General features: G+C 45.7%; 1 protein-coding gene and 3 non-coding genes across 4 annotated transcripts in view; all 4 read left to right on the top strand.

The window, feature by feature from the left end:
• The window catches only part of TEX14 (testis expressed 14, intercellular bridge forming factor), a 64,069-nt gene that overhangs the window by 26,572 nt on the left and 21,654 nt on the right, over positions 1-15,843 (top strand). The gene's annotated exons all lie outside the window — the stretch shown is intronic.
• LOC138794230 (small nucleolar RNA U3) lies at positions 958-1,175 on the top strand. Its single transcript, XR_011363386.1, has one exon. It is a non-coding gene; the product is annotated as a small nucleolar RNA U3 (small nucleolar RNA).
• On the top strand, positions 2,801-3,018 carry LOC138794231 (small nucleolar RNA U3). Its single transcript, XR_011363387.1, has one exon. It is a non-coding gene; the product is annotated as a small nucleolar RNA U3 (small nucleolar RNA).
• Positions 10,530-10,747, top strand: LOC138794228 (small nucleolar RNA U3). Its single transcript, XR_011363384.1, has one exon. It is a non-coding gene; the product is annotated as a small nucleolar RNA U3 (small nucleolar RNA).

The following is a 15,843-nucleotide window of genomic DNA, read 5'->3' as shown; positions in this document are numbered from 1 at the left end:
CCGCTATTCACTGAATTGCGGCCGCAGAAAACTGACATGTCAGTATTCTACGGTGCCGCGAGGGATCCTGGCGGAGTGTATACTAGGCGTGACAATGGGCGTGATTCCCACGAAACTTACATTGTGTGAACATAGCCTAACAGTGTAAAAAATAGTCTGGGGGGAATTATATTTGTATTTTTAAGCGTTTTCCCCCCCCAAAACTTTAAGTATCGAATTGGTATTGAGTATCAAAAAAAAAAGCTGGTATTGGTATTGAGCTCAAAATTCTGTTATTGTGACATCCCTAGTGTGAGCGCAGCCTGACAGAAAGAAAAGATAATTCATTTTTTTTTTTTTTTTTTCAATTGCCTTCTTTGAAGTCAGTTGTGTAAGAGCACACATGTAGTATACTGCTGTGTAGCGAGAAGCAGTCCAATCAAAAATCCTCACAAAGAAGGACACAAGGCTACACTTTATATTACACATACTGCACTACAACAATAAGCTAAGAAGCCTGACAGGTCAAACAACCAACAGGTCGTCTTGTATGGACACTGAGAGGGGGAATCTGCAGAATGCAGCTAAGGAGAGTAACTATATCGGGAGTATGAGGCAGGCTTTATATAGGTTTGTGGCAGATGTAGGAGCTCCGGTCTGTCCCTCCTGACTTGTTGGTTATGGTTTCCTGTATACCATGCTGTGTTTCCTATGTATATAGAGCCAGGAGACAGGAAATGTGAGTGTGGGGGGTGGGGGGGCGGCAGCACAGACGTGTTTCACTGATCACATCACACTCTCCATGTGCCAGGGAGGGGGCGGGGCAGCAGAGATAAGCTTGTCTCTCACTGGTTGTCTGAACTCACATGGTAATTAGGAGAAGAGAACAGTTTGTGTTTGTTATTGTGTGTGGGTATCTCCCTAATGTTACACACAGGGTCCTATCACCCGGAGTGTTACTAGAGCTGCTGGCAGGTTAGGACTATACTTTCAAGGATCATTTCTATAGTTTTTTATTGTGGAAATGTGAGTGAAAGTGTCCAAGCTCATCAACCATGAGGAGGAGCTGTAGTGATCTCTCCTGAGCGCGAAGTGAGCTCTCAGTCCTGCTTCATTGCAGGTGCTGGGGGCTGTTGATGACCGTTCTCCTTCTCTGTTACAGAGAGGGTGGAGGGAGAGATCACATGCTGAGTGGTTTATGTACTGGTTTAACTGCAGAAAAACATTACTAATGGTGGTTATACACGGAACAAAGTATCGTTTGAAATTGCCCGATAACTGTTGAATTCGAACGATAATCGTACGTGTATACGCAGCGGACGATCAAGCGACGAGCGAGAAATCGTTCATTTTGATCTTTCAACATGTTCTCAAATCGTCGTTGATCGTTCTCAAAAAATTTGCAGATCGTTCAGTGTAAACACTTTCAACGATTTCCCCTATGTGTGAGATAGGCTTAAGCGATCGCAAAACGAATATTCTGTACGATGTATCGTTCCGTCTAAACGCTGATCGTTATAAAAAAAAAAAAATTGTTCATTCAAAATCGTTAATCGTGCGATTGGGCGAATTCTCGCTCTGTGTAAAACCACCATTAGTCTCTATTCAGGTAACGAATAGTTATTACAAAATCCAATTATCAGCTGTTATCTTTCTTAGAAATGCTCATTTAGCCGCCCATGTTAAAGTGCCAATAATCAGCCCATGAGATGGTAGACGTCCGCTTGTCGGATCATTGGATTTTTCAACCAGTGGTAAAATCTATGGTCATCTCCCCCACATCTCTGTGTAATCAGGGAATGTGCGGCCATTACAATGAATGGGAATGGTCACATGTACGATAAAGCAATCGTTCCTTTCTGCCTTGTAAAGATGCTGTAAGCGAGCGCTGAACTCGCTGACCGCTGCTCGTTTGCGTCCTTGTGTTGCCCCGTATCAATAGGTTGTAATGTTGGACATGTTATTATATACATAGGGTGACAAAGTGCATACAAAAATTAGGAAATAACATTTCAGGTAATTTTATTCAGTGAGGTCTCCCCCTCCCTCTCCCTCCCCCTCCCTCTCCCCCTCCCTCTCCCTCTCTCTCTCTCCCTCCCTCTCCCTCTCTCCCTCACTCCCCCTCTCCCCCTCCCCCTCCCCCTCCCCCTCCCTCCCCCTCCCTCTCCCTCTCCCTCTCCCTCTCCCTCTCCCCCTCCCCCCCCCCTCCTCCCTCTCCTCCTCTTTTCTCCCCCTCTCCCCCCCCTTTTTCTCTCTCTCGAATTGGGACATTTCTTATAATTTTTTCGCTGTATGGACAATAAAAGAGAATGCAGCTAGTGAGAGTAACTATATCAGGAGTATGAGGCAGGCTTTATATAGGTTTGTGCCAGATGTAGGAGCTCCGGTCTGTCCCTCCTGACTTGTTGATTATGGTTTCCTGTATACCATGCTGTGTTTCCTATGTATATAGAGCCAGGAGACAGGAAATGTGAGTGGGGGGGGGCAGCAGCACAGACGTGTTTCACTGATCACATCACACTCTCCATGTGCCAGGGAGGGGGCGGGGCAGCAGAGATAAGCTTGTCTCTCACTGGTTGTCTGAACTCACATGGTAATTAGGAGAAGAGAACAGTTTGCATTCTGGGTATTAGCTTTTTCAACTCTTATTCTTACCTCGTGGAAGTATAAAAGCTTCTGTTTTGATTGTGGTTATGGCTCCGTCTATTTCTAAAGTATCACTGTGTACAGGGTTCTATACTTGTTAGGGTGTGTGGGTATCTCCCTAATGTTACACACAGGGTCCTATCACCCGGAGTGTTACTAGAGCTGGTGGCAGGTTAGGACTATACTTTCAAGGATCATTTCTATAGTATTTTATTGTGGAAATGTGAGTGAAAGTGTCCAAGCTCATCAACCATGAGGAGGAGCTGTAGTGATCTCTCCTGAGCGCGAAGTGAGCTCTCAGTCCTGCTTCATTGCAGGTGCTGGGGGCTGTTGATGACCGTTCTCCTTCTCTGTTACAGAGAGGGTGGAGGGAGTGATCACAAGCTGAGTGGTTTATATACTGGTATAACTGTAGAAAAACTTTAATTAGTTACTTCTTAGTTTAACTACAAGTTCTTCAGAGATGTAACTAGCACTTATATGTTAATTAACTATTATTTATCTTTTATAGAAATGCTCATTTAGCTGCCCATGTTAAAGGGAACCAATCACCGGAAAAACGCATATAGAGGTTTTGAAATGTGCTGTTAGAGCACACAGCACACTTGCCACACGTGTTTCCATAGCCTCCGTGCCTCCCCTGTGTAAGCCGCAAAGTAACTTTATAAAACTGTATGCTAATTACCTGAGGTAGTCACCTGGCCGGTGTTCGGCTAGCAGGTAGTCACGGTCCCCTGGGCGTTCTACCGCTGTAATCACGCCCCTGGGGGGGTGATTCAAATGGCCGAGTAGCTGTGACATTCTGATGCCGGACGCCGCCGCACATGCGCAGTGCAGCCGCTTCCATTCCGGCGGTACTGCGCCTGTGCAGAATAGCCTCGAATAGCCTGTTAGCCGGAGTTCGAGGCTATTCTGCACAGGCGCAGTCCAACCGGAATGGAAGCGGCTGCACTGCGCATGTGCGGCGGCATCAGTACGTAAGCGCGCCGACGTTGGGCCCGGCGCGCTCCCAAGTGACGCCACATCCACTCTGCCATTTGAATCACGCCCAGAGGGGCGTGATTACAGCAGAAGAACGCCCAGGGGACCGTGACTACCTGCTAGCCGAACAACGCCCAGGTGACTACCTCAGGTAATTAGCATACAGGGCGCCAGTTTTATAAAGTTACTTTGCGGCTTACACGGGGAAGGCACGAAGGCTATGGAAACACGTGTGGCAAGTGTGCTGTGTGCTCTAACAGCACATTTCAAAAGCTCTATATGCGTTTTTCCAGTGATTGGTTCCCTTTAAAATGTGCTCCAGGAAGGAATGGTTGGTGGGAAGGGCTCTGTTGGGCAGAACAGCTCCAGAGATGGGGCGGTTCGGCCAGAGAGGGTACCCTGAATGGATGAAATTACCAGGTGGATAACGAACAGAAGTATATCTCTGTAATCTTGTAATTTCGTTTATTTTAATTTTATTTATTTATCTTTTTTTTGTTTGTTTCCCTTTTGTGTTTTTTTTTTTTTCCTCTCCTTTCTCTTTCCCCTTCTTTGGGGGGGTGAAATGTATGCAAGGGGAGCGGAGCTCTGCTGAGGGACAACCAAGTCTGCTGGCTAAGTGTTGACTTTGTAATTTTTCAATTAAGTTAGTTTGTTGTGCTCTCCCGGCGATGTCTGGATTCTGCGGTTAGTATAGTGGTAAGATATAGTGGTGGTGTTAGTAAACTGGGATATACTGTTGGTAAGGGGAAGATTTTAGATAGTTCCTGGTAAAGGGATGGATTGAGACCCCTGGTGAAATCCCCTCCAGACCATAATGCTGTTTGGTTATGGTCTTTTAACCTCCTGCTAAACCACCTGCTGTCTCTCTCTATCCTTCTGCTTCTGGCTGCTGGTGACATCTCTCCTAATCCTGGCCCACCTTTCTCCCTCGCTAGTGATCCTCTCTTACTTCCCTCAAATAACTCTCTTAGCTTCACCAAGAACCGCTGTCTGCCATCTTCTGCTCCCTCTGTCTCTCCAGTTTCCTTTACCTGCGCTCTTCTAAATTCTCGCTCCGTGTGCAACAAACTACGGAGATTCATGATCTTTTCATCGCTAAATCTTTCACCCTTCTGGCTCTCACTGAAACCTGGCTACAACCATCGGACACTGCTTCCCCTGCTGCTCTATCCTATGGTGGTCTTCTTCTCTCTCACACCCCCAGACCTGAGGGTAGGCATGGTGGAGGAGTTGGTGTTCTTCTCTCTCCGCAGTGCACCTTCCAGGTCATTCCCCCTGAGCCCTCACTCTCATTCTCTTCCTTTGAGGTTCACACCCTCAGACTCTTCCGCCCACTTCCCCTCAGAGTTGCTGTTATCTATCGTCCCCCTGGCTCTCCACGACAATTCCTTGACCACTTTGCCACCTGGCTTACTCATTTCTTATCACTTCACTAATCCTGGGCGACTTCAACATTCCTGTCGATACTCCTTTCCTCTCACGCCTCTCAGCTTCTCTCTCTAACCACGTCTTTCGGCCTCTCACAGCTAACGAACTCTCCTACACACAAGGGTGGGAATTCCCTGGACCTGATCTTCTTCCGCCACTTTTCCATCTCCAACTTCACAAATGATCCCTCAGAGTTATCAGACCACAACCTCCTTTCTTTCACAATTACAAACAATCGCCACCCTCCTGACACTCCTACCCCACACTTATATAGAAATTAGCGTGGCATCAACACTCAACAACTCATAGACTCCCTACAATCCTCACTCTCCCCAATCTCATCCATCACCTGCCCAAACATGGCCACACAACACTACCACAACACTCTGAAAACGACCCTAGACTCTGTAGCCCCCCCTACTCTCCGCACACCCCGCCACAGATGCCGGCAGCCCTGGCACACCCCAGAAACTCGCTTTCTTTGGCGGTGCTCTAGGACTGCTGAATGTCTGTGGAGGAAATCGAGAACCTCCGCGGATTTCATTCATTACAAATTCACCCTTAAATCTTATTACTCTGCCCTTCACCTTGCCAAACAATCTTATTTCACCTCCCTCATCTCTTCACTGTCAAAAAATCCAAAACGCCTTTTCGACACCTTTAATTCTCTTCTCAAGCCCAAAGCTCAGTCACCTATCACTGACCTCTGTGCTGAAGATTTGGCCTCCTACTTCAAATCCAAAATTGACACCATCCGTTCTGAAATCACCTCCCAGCCCCAAAGCCCCATAGATCCCATCCCCTCTCCCACCTTCTCTTTACTCTCTGCTTTTGATCCAGTGACAAGAGGAAGAAGTCTCCAAGCTCCTCTCCTCCTCTCGTCCTACTACCTGCCCTAGTGACCCTATTCCCTCGCACCTCCTCCAGTCCCTCTCTCCTGCTGTCACTACTCACCTCACCAAAATATTCAACCTTTCCCTCTCCTCTGGTATCTTTCCCTCCTCATTCAAGCACTCTGTAATCACCCCGCTACTGAAAAAACCTTCTCTAGACCCATCCTGTGCAGCCAACTATCGACCTGTCTCCCCTTCATCTCTAAGCTCCTGGAACGTCTTGTCTACTCTCGCCTTACTCGCTATCTCTCTGATAACTCTCTTCTTGGCCCTCTACAGTCTGGCTTCCGACCCCTTCACTCCACCGAAACTGCTCTCACCAAGGTGTCAAACGATCTGCTGAATGCCAAGTCACAAGGAAACTACTCCTTGCTGAGTCTCCTGGATCTCTCAGCAGCGTTTGACACTGTGGACCACCAGCTTCTCCTCTCCATGCTCAGCTCTCTTGGTCTTAAGGACTCTGTTCTCTCCTGGTTCTCTTCCTACCTCTCTGACCGCTCCTTCAGTGTGACCTTCTCTGGCTCTGCTTCTTCTCCCTTACCTCTTACTGTTGGGGTTCCCCAGGGGTCAGTCCTGGGTCCCCTCCTCTTCTCCCTCTATACAGCCCCCATCGGACAGACCATCAGCAGGTTTGGCCTGCAATACCATCTCTATGCTGATGACACCCAGTTATATACCTCCTCCTGCGACATCTCCCCTGCCTTCCTGCAAAATACAAGTGACTGCCTATCTGCTCTCTCTAACACTATGACCTCTCTGTTCCTCAAACTTAATCTCTCTAAAACTGAACTTCTTGTATTTCCTTCCTCTAACAAACCTAAACCCGACATCTCCCTCTCAGTCTGTGGTACTAGCATAACTCCTGTGCATCAATCTCGATGTCTGGGGGTTATTATAGACTCTGATCTATCCTTTACCCCCTACATCCAAGCTCTTACACGCTCCTGTCATCTTCATCTCAAAAACATCTCCAGAATCCGTCCATTTCTCACCACTGACACCGCTCAGACTCTTACTGTCGCCCTGATCCATTCCTGTCTTGACTACTGTAACTCCCTACTAATCGGTCTTCCTTTCTCTAAGCTCTCCCCTCTCCAGTCTTTCCATAACGCAGCAGCCAGACTCATCTTCCTCTCCAGCCGCTATACCGACGTCTCCCCTCTGTGCCAGTCACTGTACTGGTTACCCATTAAATATAGAACACAGTTCAAACTCCTCACCCTCACCCATAAAGCTCTCCATAACTCTGCCCCTCCATACATCTCCTCCCTCATCTCCACCTATCATCCTTCCCGTGCTCTGCGTTCTGCTAATGATCTTACACTAACCTCTTCTTTAATCAGAACTTCTCATTCCCGCCACCAAGACTTCTCTCGTGCTGCACCAGTTCTCTGGAACTCTTTACCCAAAGACCTCAGACTTATTTTCAACATCCCCAGTTTCAAGCGTGCCCTGAAGACCCATCTCTTCAGGCGTGCTTATAACATTTCGTAATCTCGTCTCCCTTTGCTATCCCCTCTCTATAACTTCTTTGGTGCTAGGTACACTGTCCTTGTTATCTGAGCTTAGAAAATGGAATGTGACTGGCTTGCCCAGCCGCCTATAGGCACTTAGAGACTCCATGTACAATGACTGGAACATTGACAAATAAAGCACTTGTTGCCTCTTGTGTTACTCCCAGTCATCCTAGCCTGTAAGCTCTTGAGAGCAGGTCACTAATTTGTTATTGTAATTTATTCATTGTATAATTTAATATATAACCTGTAATGTATTTATATATTTAAATAAGCGCTGCGGAATCTGTTGGCGCTATACAAATAAATATTATTATTATTATGGATGGTAATGAACTAGACCGGGTATATTTAGCTGATGGAGATTGTATGGGGTAGGATGTGGATCATTGAGGTTTTAATATGATTTTGTACTATGGAAAACTTAATAAAGAGAAGAAACTAAAAAAAATTAGGAGAAGAGAACAGTTTGCATTTGTTAGAATGTGTGAGTATCTCCCTAATGTTACACACAGGGTCCTATCACCCGTAGTGTTACTAGAGCTGGTGGAAGGTTAGGACTATACTTTCAAGGATCATTTTTATAGTTATAATTGTGGAAATGTGAGGAAGAGGTGACATGAAGGTCAGCTGTTTGTAGACTCTCTGGGCACCTAAAACGCTAAATTCAGGTGTCAGAAAGGTCAGTGCTTATCTATGAACTTACTGAGAGAAGATTGCAGGGTGTTGTGCTGTGCAGGACTGCTCCGTGCTCAGTCACTCCTAACAGCCCCTCCCCTCTCCATAGCCACATAATGGAGACAGAAATCCTGCTTTATCTGCAGTGAGGGGGGAGGCTGGGACATTGCTTTTTCAGTCCAGAAGGAAACTCTTTTAGTACATAAAACCTATTACAGAGTTTCTTAAAATCGCTTGTACTGTTGATATTTAATATTTTCAGAAAAATTACCCTGGAATGACAGTTACGCTTTAATGGTGCGTTCACACCTACAGGATCTGCAGCTGATTTTCTGCAGCAGATTTCATTTAAATAACTGAACACAGCATCAAATCTGCTGCAGATCTGCTGCAGATCCTGTAGGTGTGAACGCACCCTAAAGGTTAAAGGATCTTTAACCCTTGAGGTGTCCATCAGCTGTGCCTGAGGCTGAGAGTCCAGTGACCTACACGGACTACTGGATTCTGATTCCTTCCTCCTCCTCGCACCCGCTCCCGCCTCCTCTTCATTGCATCCGGGATGCTCCATCTGCCTAGCACCTGGGGGCGCTCCTACCTCTTCCATGTGCCCAGCACCCGGGTCACTCCTGCCTCCATCTACCTAACACACGTGCTGCTCCTTCCTCCTCCATTGACCCGGGACACTCTTGTCTGTTCCATGCGCCCAGCACCTGAGTCGCTCCTGCCTGTTCCATGCGCCCAGCACTTGGGGCTGCTCCTGCCTCTTCTATGCACCCAACACCCAGGTTGCTCCTGCCTCTATCGTCTACCCAGCACCCGGGTTGCTCCTGCCTTCTCCATCTACCTGCCTGTTTTATTTGCCCAGCACCTGGGCCGCTCCTGCCTGTTCCATGCGCCCAGTCTGCGAGTATGTAACCAGGCCCCTTTAACCCCTGCAGCATACATTACCTGCTCAGCGCCACGGCTGCGTGTGAGGCTCCCGGCGGTCCCCATCAGCTAATCAGTGCACGGGCAGCATTGATTGGCTGATGGGGACTGACCGGAGCCGGGAGCCTCACACGCAGCCGCTGCGCCGAGCAGGTAATGTTTGCTGCAGGCTGCGGGGGTTAAAGGGGCCGGGTTACATACTCGCAGTAGAATCAAAATTCAGCTGCAGGTATGTAACCCCTATTGAACTTAGCACTACATGGATTTGCAGCGTATTTTGCTGCAATCTCGCTGTGTGAAATCCGCTGCGCATCCGGTACGTGTGAAGGCACCCTTTATCTGATAGATAATACGACCAAAAATCATTGCCCTGCTGATAGTCTGCCTGATAGTGATGAGCAAACATGTTCGTATGTTCGTTTATTCGCTGGTCAGAAGGGCTATAACGATCATTTTCAAACTTGCGAACCTACGCAACTGTGCACATGCGTTATCAGTTGCAAATTTACGATTTGCAACTGATAACGCATGTGCATAGACAAAACGTACGCTTCTACTGTTCGTTATTTGTTCATGAATGTTCAGGGAACACGAACCGATCACAATCTTTTTTTTTTTTTTTTTTTTTTTTTTTTATATGTTCTTGTTCGGGATGTTCGCTCATCACTACTGCCTGAGGCAGACTCATTTAGCAGAGGCACTGTGGCTGCCATGGAAGGCAGCCATAGTAACCAATTGGACCCCCCCCCCCCCTTTTTTTTTTTTTTTTTACAGCTATTATCCTTTCTAGAAATGCTCATTTAGCTGCCCATGTTAAAGTGCCAACAATCAGCTGATGAGATGGTAGACGTCCACTTGTCGGATTATTGGATTTTTCGACCAGTGGTAAAATCTATGGTCATCTCCCACACATCTCTTTGTAATCAGGGAATGAGCTTCCATTACCATGAATGGGAATGGCCGCACGAACGATAACGCAATCGTTGCTTTCTGCCTTGTAAAGAAGCTGCAAGCTGACGCTGAACTCTCATTGGAGACATTTCTGATCATTTTTTTGCCATATGAACAATAAAAGAGAATGCAGCTAATGAGAGTAACTATATCAGGAGTATGAGGCAGGCTTTATATAGGTTTGTGGCAGATGTAGGAGCTCCGGTCTGTCCCTCCTGACTTGTTGGTTATGGTTTCCTGTATACCATGCTTGTGTTTCCTATGTATATAGAGCCAGGAGACAGGAAATGTGAGTGGGGGGGGGGGGGGGGCAGCAGCACAGACGTGTTTCACTGATCACATCACACTCTCCATGTGCCAGGGAGGGGGCGGGGCAGCAGAGATAAGCTTGTCTCTCACTGGTTGCCTGAACTCACATGGTAATTTAGGAGAAGAGAACAGTTTGTGTTTGTTATTGTGTGTAAGTATCTCCCTAATGTTACACACAGGGTCCTATCACCCGGAGTGTTACTACAGCTGCTGGGAGGTTAGGACTATACTTTCAAGGATCATTTCTATAGTATTTTATTGTGGAAATGTGAGTGAAAGTGTCCAAGCTCATCAACCATGAGGAGGAGCTGTAGTGATCTCTCCTGAGCGCGAAGTGAGCTCTCAGTCCTGCTTCATTGCAGGTGCTGGGGGCTGTTGATGACCGTTCTCCTTCTCTGTTACAGAGAGGGTGGAGGGAGAGATCACATGCTGAGTGGTTTATATACTTGTATAACTGTAGAAAAACTTTAATGTGTGGCTCTTCAAGTAACTACTCTTTGTTCAGATGTGTTTGTAATGTGAATGCACTCTCATAAAATCTAATTATTGGCTATTATATATCCTAGAGATGCTCACTTGTCCGCCAATGTTAAAGTGTTAATGATCAGCTGGGTGAGATTTTACTCCTAATACTACTCTACTACTACTACCCCCAATACTACTCCTAATAATGCTCTACTACTACTCCACTACTACCCCCAATACTACTCCTAATACTGCTGTACTACTACCCCCAATACTACTCCTAATAATGCTCTACTACTACTCCCAATACTACTCCACTACTACCCCCAATACTACTCCTAATACTGCTGTACTACTACCCCCAATACTACTCCTCATACTGCTCTACTACTACCCCCAATACTGCTCTGCTACTACCCCCAATACTGCTCTACTATTACCCCAGTACTACTCCTAATACTGCTCTACTACTACCCCCATATCTCTCCCCTGCTCTACTACTACCCCAATACTACTCCTAATACTGCTCTACTACTACCCCCAATACTGCTCCTAATACTGCTCTACTACTACCCCAAATACTGCTCTACTACTACCGCTAATACTGCTCCCACTACCAGTGCTACTATTACCCCAGTACTACTCCTAATACTGCTCTACTAATATCCCCAATACTACTCCTAATACTGCTCTACTACTACCCCAATACTACTCCTAATACTGCTCTACTATTACCCCAATACTACTCCTAATACTGCTCTACTACCCCAATACTACTCCTAATACTGCTCTACTACTACCCCAATACTACTCTACTACTACTCCTAATACTGCTCTACTACTACTCCTAATACTGCTCTACTACTACTCCTAATACTGCTCCACTACTACTCCTAATACTGCTCTACTACTACCCCCAATACTACTCCTAATACTGCTCTACTACTACCCCCAATACTGCTCCTAATACTGCTCTACTACTACCCCCAATACTATACCTAATACTGCTGTACTCCTACCCCCAATACTTTACCTAATACTGCTGTACTCCTACCCCCAATACTATACCTAATACTGCTCTACTACTACCCCCAATACTGCTCTACTATTACCCCCAATACTACTCCTAATACTGCTCTACTACTACCCCAATACTACTTCCACTACCATTGCTACTATTACCCCAACTCCTGATACTACTACTCCCAAAACTGCTACTCCACTTATCTACTACTACACCCCTCATCTTCTATGCTTCTGCTGTTACTACACCCCTTATCCACTATGCCTATACTACTACACCCATCATAATTAGCAAAAAATAAATACATTTAAATTGAGAATTTTTTTTTTTTTTTTTTTTTTTTTTTTAACCCTTTGAGGACCAGGCCCAAAATGACCCAGTGGACCGCGCAAATTTTGATCTTAGTGCTTTCGTTTTTCCCTCCTCCCCTTCTAAGAGCTCTAGCACTCTCAGTTTTCTATCTACAAGCCATGTAAGTGCTTGTTTTTTACAGGAATAGTTGTACTTTGTAATGGCGTCATTCATTTTACCATAACATGTATGATGGAATTCCAACATTATTATTTATGAAGATATAAATAGGTGAAATCGTAAGAAAGAATGCAATATGGTAACGTTTGGGGGGTTCCTGTGTCTACGTAATGCACTATATGGTAACAGCGACATGACACTATTATTCTATAGGTCAGTCCGAACACAACCATATGCAGGTTACACAGATTCTCTAATGTTATATATATTTTTTTTTATGAAATCCTTTTTTTTGGCAATTAAATATTAATAAAATGGGCCTATTGTGACGCTTATAACGGTTTTATTTTTTCACCTATGGGGCTGTATGGGGTGTCATTTTTTCCGCCATGATCTCTAGTTTTTATTAATACCATATTTGTGAAGATCGGACGTTTTGATCACTTTTTATTGATTTTTTTTTTAATATATAATGTAACATAAAATCGGTAATCTGCGCACTTTTTCCCCTCTTTTCGTGTACGCCGTTCACCGTTCGCAATGACGCTTGTTATATTTTAATAGATCGGACAATTCCGCACGCTACGGTATATTATATGTTTATCTATTTATTTATTTTTATATGTTTTATTTATATAATGGGAAAGGGGGGTGATTTAGACTTTTATTGGGGGAGGGGTTTTGGGGTAGTGTGTTAGTGTTTTGAACTTTTTTTTTTTACACTTTTGAAGTCCCTTTGGGGGACTTGTACATACATTAGTTTGATTTATACACTGATGATTGCTATGCCATAGGCATAGCATTGATCAGTGTTATCGGCTATCCGCTCATTGAGCCTGCCTGTGCAGGCTCAGTGTAGCAGATCGCCGATCGGACCGCATGGAGGCAGGTAAGAGACCTCCAGCAGTCCGTTTCAACGATCGGGACCCCCGCAGTCACACTGCGGGGGTCCCGATCGGTAAGTGACAGGGGACTCCCCCTGTCACTTACACTTAAACGCTGCGGTCGCGCCGCGATCGCGGCGTTTAAGGGGTTAATGACACGCGGCAGCGCGATCGCTGCAGCGTGTCATTACCGGTGAGGTCCCGGCTGCTCACTGCAGCCGGCCCCACCTCCTATGAAGCGCGCTCCGCTCCGGAGCGCGCTTCATAGCGGGAATACCACCCATGACGTAAGGTTACGTCATGGGTCGTCTGGGGACAGACTTCCATGACGTAACCCTACGTCCAGGGTCGTCTAGGGGTTAAAGATGAGATTTAGGGTCCATTTACACAGAAAGATTATCTGACAAATTATTTGCCAAAGATTTGAAGCCAAAGCCAGGAATGGATTTGAAAAGAGGAGAAATCTCAGGCTTTCCTTTATGTCTTGATCTCTTTTTTATAGTCTGTTTCTGGCTTTGGCTTCAAAGCTTTTGCAGATAATCTGTCAGATAATCTTTCTGTGTAAATGGACCCTTTACTGTGTTGTAGTCAGGGTTGCTGGGGAGGAGAGTGGATCAGGTCTATGTGTAGAAAGTGGGAGGGACACTGACAAATGAGCATCAGGAGGACAGTGTACTCTGTGTGATGATTGCTGACCTGTGATGGTGCTGTTTGATGTTAGGAGGAAGGAGGCAGCCTCTTTCTTAGGGTGCTAACACACACGACTGATACGCAGCGTATTTTCTGCTGCAGATACGCAGCAGATTAGATCTAAATTACTGAACACAGCATCAAATCTGCACCATCAAATCTGCTGCGTATCTGCTGCAGATACGGTGTGTGTGTTAGCACCCTAAGGGTATAAACCCACACACCGTATAAGCAGTGTATTTACTGCTGCGATACGCAGCAAATACGCAGCAAACACGCAGCAAATACGCAGCAAAAACGCAGCAGATTATATCTAAATAACTGAACACAGCATCAAATCTGTACCAACAAATCTGCTGCGTATTTGTTGCGTATCTGCTGTGTATACGGTGTGTGGGTTTGTACCCTTATGGTGCGTTTACACAGAGAGATTTATTTGAAAGAGTTGTGAAGCCAAAGCCAGGAATGCATTTGAAAAGAGGAGAAATCTCAGTCTTTCCTTTATTACCTGTTCCCTGTTTATAGTCTTTTCATGGCTTTAGCTTAAAAAATCTGTCAGATAAATCTCTCTGTGTAAACGCACCATTAGCCTCTTCACTCACAACTTTTTTATGGAAAATAGCGTCCGTTGTTTGATAGTGACAGCCATCAGTGTAAGGCAACTGCCATTATTTTGTAAACAACACCCCTTTTGTTGCATAAAAAGACCTAGGGGGAGATTTATGAAGTCTGGCATTTTTTTACACCGGGCTTACAAATGTCCCCGCAGCTCCGGAGCTCAGGGGATTTATATAGAGGCGCATTGCCTCTACATAATTCCCAAGCGCACAGAGCCCGCCTGTGCTAAAAATTTAAAACCAGGTCAGAGCTGGCGTAGGTTTCAGTATCATTTTTCCGCCAGAAAAATGATAAATACGGCGCACACAGAGGCGGCACCCCCTCTGCGTGCTGTCGCACCCCCCATAACGCCCCCTCTCCACCCAACTGGTGAAGGTGACGCAAAAAATATTAGCAAAAATACCCTTTGCAAATATTTCTAGCCCAAACAGCCCCATCTGCACCTAAAAAAAGGCATTTACGCCTTTTCATACATCAGCCTGGCCATAGAGTGGTGTCTATGGAGCCGGCGGATATGTGCACGGCCGTGAGTGGGTATGAGCCCCGGAATCCACCTGAACTTAGCCGTGCGGATTCCGTAGTGTGAACCTACCCTCACACTTCTGGCAGGGTGTCAAAAATCATTATTTCTGGCTCCACATTCTGATACATACTACAAGGCAACAATGTCAGTGTATAGATATAAGGTCCATAATGCCGGCCTTTTAGGCCCTTTATCGTTACTTTTTGGCTATGTTCACACACCGTATAACACTATCCTCTGCTATTTATATTGCCGCACGGCGTTTGGCGCGTTCCTGTTGCCGATACTGCTTGTATCGGCTGCAGGAACATTATATTTTTACAATTGAATTGTGGGCACCGTTGGGTGTGCCTAACCATTGACTACAATGTAAAATGTGGCCACCGGCCGTGCTTAACATTGTCTGAACAGGTATTGTTTCTGGATGCTGTTCAGCAAACAGCGTTCGGAAATAATAGACATGTTCATTATTTTAATGCCCTTTCTAAAGAACGGATATTAAAATAACGATGTGGCGGTGATCGGGCGTGCGTTAAAGGGGCCGGGTCCCATGCAGGCAGCGGATCCGCTGCGTGTATGGGACCCATTGAGCTTCACAGTACAGGATCCGCAGCTGATTTCGCTGCAAACTCGCAGCATGAAAATCCACTGCGGATCCTGAAGGTGTGAACGCACCCTTATAGCGCTTTTATTTTTTCACCTACTGGGTTGTATGGGGCATCATTTTTTTTCTAGATCAAACTTATTGATCGCTTTCTATTTTTTTATACATAAAATGTAATTTAAATAAAGCAATCTCTGCGTTTATTTACTGCTTTTTGTTCATGCCGTTCAACATGTGGGAACAATATTGTTTTGT

The sequence above is a fragment of the Dendropsophus ebraccatus genome, chromosome 5 (genome assembly GCF_027789765.1).
Source record: "Dendropsophus ebraccatus isolate aDenEbr1 chromosome 5, aDenEbr1.pat, whole genome shotgun sequence".
NCBI classification, from domain to species: domain Eukaryota; kingdom Metazoa; phylum Chordata; class Amphibia; order Anura; family Hylidae; genus Dendropsophus; species Dendropsophus ebraccatus.
Note: the sequence above shows the minus strand (reverse complement) of the source record. Positions and strands in the feature narration are given on the sequence as shown.